This window comes from Neolamprologus multifasciatus, chromosome 18 (genome assembly GCF_963576455.1).
Source record: "Neolamprologus multifasciatus chromosome 18, fNeoMul1.2, whole genome shotgun sequence".
In the NCBI taxonomy this organism is placed as follows: Eukaryota; Metazoa; Chordata; class Actinopteri; order Cichliformes; family Cichlidae; genus Neolamprologus; species Neolamprologus multifasciatus.
In genome coordinates this window covers 18562852-18568101 of record NC_140456.1, presented here as the reverse complement: position 1 = coordinate 18568101, position 5250 = coordinate 18562852, and positions in this window count along the sequence as shown.

Genomic DNA, 5250 nt, shown 5'->3' with positions numbered 1-5250 from the left:
GGACAGTCCCACCACCACAGGGATGTAGCCAGAGTATTTTTGAGTAGCTACTAGCATTAGTCATACCTAGCAAGTACTGGGTTGGACCCCCTTTTTGCGTTCATAACCTCTTTAATTCTTCCTGGTATAGTTTCAACAAAGTGTTGGAAACCCTCCTCAGACGGTGGTCCATGCTGACATGTGCACTGTCCTGCTTGAAGCTGCCATAAGAAGATTGGTACACTGTGCCCATAACATAAAGAAATGGACATGGTTAGCAACAGTACTGAGGTACGCTGTAGTGCTTAAATTGTGCTCAGTTGTTGCAAAGGAGCCCAAAGTGTGCCAAGAAAATAACCACCCACACTATTACACCACCATCAGCATGAACTGTTGATGCAAGGAAGGCTGGCTACACGCTTTCATGTTTTACACCAAAACAAATCCTGACCCTCACGAATGTTGCTGTAGAAACCAAGATTCATTAGACCATGCAACATTTTTTTCAATCTTCAATTGTCCAATTTTGGTGATTCCGTGTGAACTGTAGCCTCAGTATCCTGTCCTTAGCCAACAGGAATGGGACCTGGTGCGGTCTTCTGCTGCTGCAGCCCATCTGCTTCAAGCTTCCATCTGTTGTGTGATCAGATATTCTCTTCTTGTATGAGCCACTTTTGACTTGGCCTCTGACATTAACAGGGCATTTCTTTTGCAGAAAACTGCACCTGATTTTTTTTTGTGTGTGTGCTATTCTCTGTGAAGCCTAGAGATGGATGTGTAGGAAAATCCCTAAAATACCCAAACTAGTTCATGCTACATGCTTTTAACATCTCTCTTCAGTTGTGACTCTTTTCTTAGTAGCGGCATCATACTCTTGACAGTTTACTGTCATGTCTTATTTCCTAGTTTCTGCAACTCAATTTTTCATTCAGTATTTCTGTTGTTGGTTTCTATACTGTCATTATTCTGTGTTATAATGACATCCACAACAACAGTATCATACAGTAACACAAGGTCAGTGTTATTTCAGTAATGCAAGACAGCTATTACTTTACAGGCAAATGATTAAAAAAACTACAACTTCAAAGTAAAACATATTAATCTGGTTTTATTCATATCCACAAACCTCATATGGCAGTATTTTTTATCTTTCTCTACAGTGTGTCAGGTGGAATTGCCAGCCAACATCTATGACATTTGTGAAATACCACAATGCTGAAAATAAATAGTAAAAGTAAAAGTAAACAGCCCAGAAAACAATATTTTAATAAAGATAGCAGACACGAGGTTGCAGTTAAAGATATCTTAGTTTTCCACACTGACATTTATGAAACACTGCGAGACAGATGTTAACATGAAAGTTCATATTAAAATAATAAACAGTATTAACAGTAACAGTAAACAAGCATTATCAGTGTGGATTGTACCAACAATTAGACATAAAAATATTCCTGAAACAATGTCATACTTTCATCCTTTCCCTTGAATTATGTGTTTCATTACATATACAGTATATTCCTAAATCACGGCGTTACATGCAGCGTGCAGTATTTCCAAACAGTGTCCCAGTGGAATATGTCTGTTCCTGCAAAGTGTTAATGAACTGGTCTGACCAAATTATTCACTAGATGTAGGTATTTGCTGGAGCAGGTGAGTCTGCACAAGTGTGTCATTGCTGAAAGCCAGAAACACAAAACAGTTACATTGTTTGAGAGAGAAAAAAATGCAATGGTACCATACCACTGTTTTAAAGGTCATACATCTTAGATATTTGTAACTTTATTATTCTATATAGCTACAAACATTTTGAGGTATTGAAGGTCAATTCTCTGTGTGTGGCTTTAAAGGCCCTGCTTATCTCGAGCAATTAGGTCCCCTGAGGTATGTGCACATTTGTGAGTAGAGGTGATAGGGTCGTGCTGTAATGAAGGTACATGTCTGCGAGAACTTCAAAGATAAGTTGCTTAGTCTTCGGCATAATGGAGGTATATTTAACCTCAGTCACCTGGAAGAAATGGAGGTGTAGGGGACTGGGGGGAAAAAACACAAAAAACCCAATGAAATAAATTGTGAGGTTGAATTGCATTTATAACAGCATCGCAAAGTTTAGCTAGTTGAGTTTGAATAACCTCAACAACGTGTTCTGATCTTTTTAAAAAAAGTCAGGGCTTTGTTATGCAAGTTTTTTTTAAAAGAAATGTGGGCAACTCAGCTGTGCCTTAATTGCTGTTGAATCTGTCAGAGCAACAGCAGAAATTATTCAAGGATAACAAGACATGGAAATCAACACAATTATGTCAAACAAAGACAATCAAAACTTCTCTGACAAAGAGTTGCAACAAAAAAAAGGCAAATGTTCTCCGCACATTAACTCTGTGCTCCTGCCTAGCAGAAGCAAGCGCTGCCGTTTCTTTTCATCCTGAGAAAATAGACTCTACGTTTTACTTGTGAACATATATCCTTCATTATTATTGGTTAATTATAAGGTCTTGAAATTTATGGAAACATCACTGCAGACATTAATCAAAGCATATTCATCAATTCAGGTCTGGTGAGGGAAAGAAGTGCGCTGGGCTAGTTCCTGCTAATTAGCATGGCAATTATTGTAAGCTGTCACAGCTCTTAAGCAACGGGGTGGACTGTGTGTGCTCCAGAGTGTAATCCCTCACAAATTACAAGATAATGGAGGCAAAGAGAGGCCACTGCTTCAAAAGGAACCAGGAGATAGAATCCCCAGCAGGGACATTTTAGGGACAGGCAGAGAGAGACAGCGAGTGAGGGAAAAGGTAGGGGGAAAAGAACAGCGTGTATTCCCTTCACATACAGCAGCATGAATAGCAGAGGCTTATTTGACTGCCTGGTAAAGTGATTGGCTCCAAAGGAAACATAACTCAAAGACTGTTCTTTTAACTCACAATGTGTCATTTTGAATGTTAAACTGTTCTCTGAAATGTTTTTTACGATAATGGCAATCAATAAGTGACTCTGGATTCTATTGTGTTTTATGCAGTCAAGAATGCTTCAGATAATAAGGAGAGATCAAAAGTCCCCTTTGTCTGAATGCAACACGGGGACTGCTCGCCTGTGGTGCAGACTGTTACAAGCTTCTTATAATGTGCATTTTTTGTGCTTTGCAAGCATCAACCTTGCGGGGCACCAGACAGTACTGTCCACTTTCCCCCTTTGTGTTATTTTTTTTTATCAAACCATTAGCAGGAGAAATCAGATAAAATGTAGATATCAAAGGAGTTCAACCTGAAAATACAGATCCTATGATAAGCCCATATGTTGATGGTGTATTATTTTTCCTCAGGAGCTCACAAACCTCACTTATGAAGACAACCACGCTTATACATAAGTTCTCATCTATATCGGAATACTCCATCAACTGGAATAAATCAACAGGTGAGGTAACACTAGGTATAAGTTTTTATACCAAGCTCTCAGTCCTGGTACGGTTGAATCATATTCCTTTATTAAAAATGGTAGAGGATGATCTTACATGTTGCAGAATATATCACTCGTGTTTCCGCCATTAAAATTATGATTGTGCCAAAAATAAACTACTTATTTTCACTGATCCCTAATAAACCCTCCTATTACTTGGTTTAGATTACCCCCCCCCCCCCCCCCCCCCCCATGAATAAGTCTAAAAGCACTACAAAAACCAAAACACAGTGGTGGTCTAGAAGTACCAAATTTTTATCACCACCTCTTATCCAATAGTTTGCTATGTTTCAAAATGGATTAAACTAAGCTTACTGAATTACACAGTCCTTGGCTGGACCTGGAACAAGTATTCTGTGGAAAAGTAAAAATCTCTAATCTGCCTTTGATCAGCTACAGTATTAAGCACCATAACTGCTTTAAAAGCCTCAACATAAACATTTCTCTGACAGCCTGGTGGGGATGCTTATAAATAACTAAGTCTTCACTTATCCTATGTAAACTAATAGCAGCACTTGGAGCCCTGTTCTTGACTCGTACCAGGGTGCACGGCCTCTAGTGGGGTAGACTCTCACCCTTTGTCCTTGGGCACCCCATCTTAGGCTTTTCTCGTTCTCCTGCTTGGACGGATAGGCAGATGTTGCCGAGATGTGTGGCTTTAGGTCTTTGGTACTCTTGGGGACTGGCAATGGCGTGGGTTTCCTGATTCCTTCTCTGTCTGCCTCTGGCTCCTGGGGGGGCATTATTGCGGCACTCCACCCTCATTATCAAGTACATTCGTGAGAAAGACACAGGCACTCTCACTGTTTGATTTTTCTTAGAGGTGCAGCAGTTGGCGATACATTGTACATTTCTATTCTTAACCTATCCTAGCATAACCTATCTATCCTTTTATTATATTTTCTCCCATGCTCCCTGCTTGTGCTGCCTTAGACATTGTCATACCATACCACATATAATGTAATACCTGAAATAAAGAAAATAAAGTTCTTGCAAGCAGATGTCTCATCAATGTACAAGACTGCCAAAAATACACACAGCACTTTGCATCTGCAGTATTCCTGCTGTACTGTATGCAACAGTAGATTAAGCAGTATTTAAGAGCGTATTAAGAGGTGATCTGTATATCAACGTGTACTGTATCTACATAAGGAGGAATTCTTAGTAACAAGTTGTGGAAATACACACAGGATCCCATCATCAGGATCAAGATCGGGTCAGGATCACAAAGCGTGGACCGCATGGAAATCAAGCCCAGACAGAGCATTTATCATAAATTATTGCAATCAATTAAAGGATGACTCATCAACTGAGTGCATGCATCATTTCTCAAAAAAAGAGAAGCTTCCAAATTGTCTCTTGATTGACTGAACCTCAGTGGATCCTTAGGTTCGGCTGTGTTTATTTTCACAAGGTTGTTATCAGTAGCACTGATAGGTGTCAAGACATTTATAATTGCTTTGATAAGACTTATTCCAATTTAGATAGGATGCTATTTTGGGAGAGATGATTACTTGTTAATGCAAAGAACTAACAAGCTCAGTTTCAAAATAATGATAATAAATATTTACATCACAATAAGCAAAAGTGATTTAAATACTAGTGAAAGCAGAAAGTCTTTCCACAGCATCTAAGAGGATATTAAAATAAACCACAAGAGCTGTTTGCATTTTTAAAAAGGAAAGAATTTCTAAATCACACAAACAGCTCAAAATGTGATGGCAGTATAAACGAGCTCTTAAAGCATTGGATTTCCTCTTAATGTTTGCTTACATACAATTCAGTTATATTTGCAGTGATGACTTACTTGACAAATTTTGACAT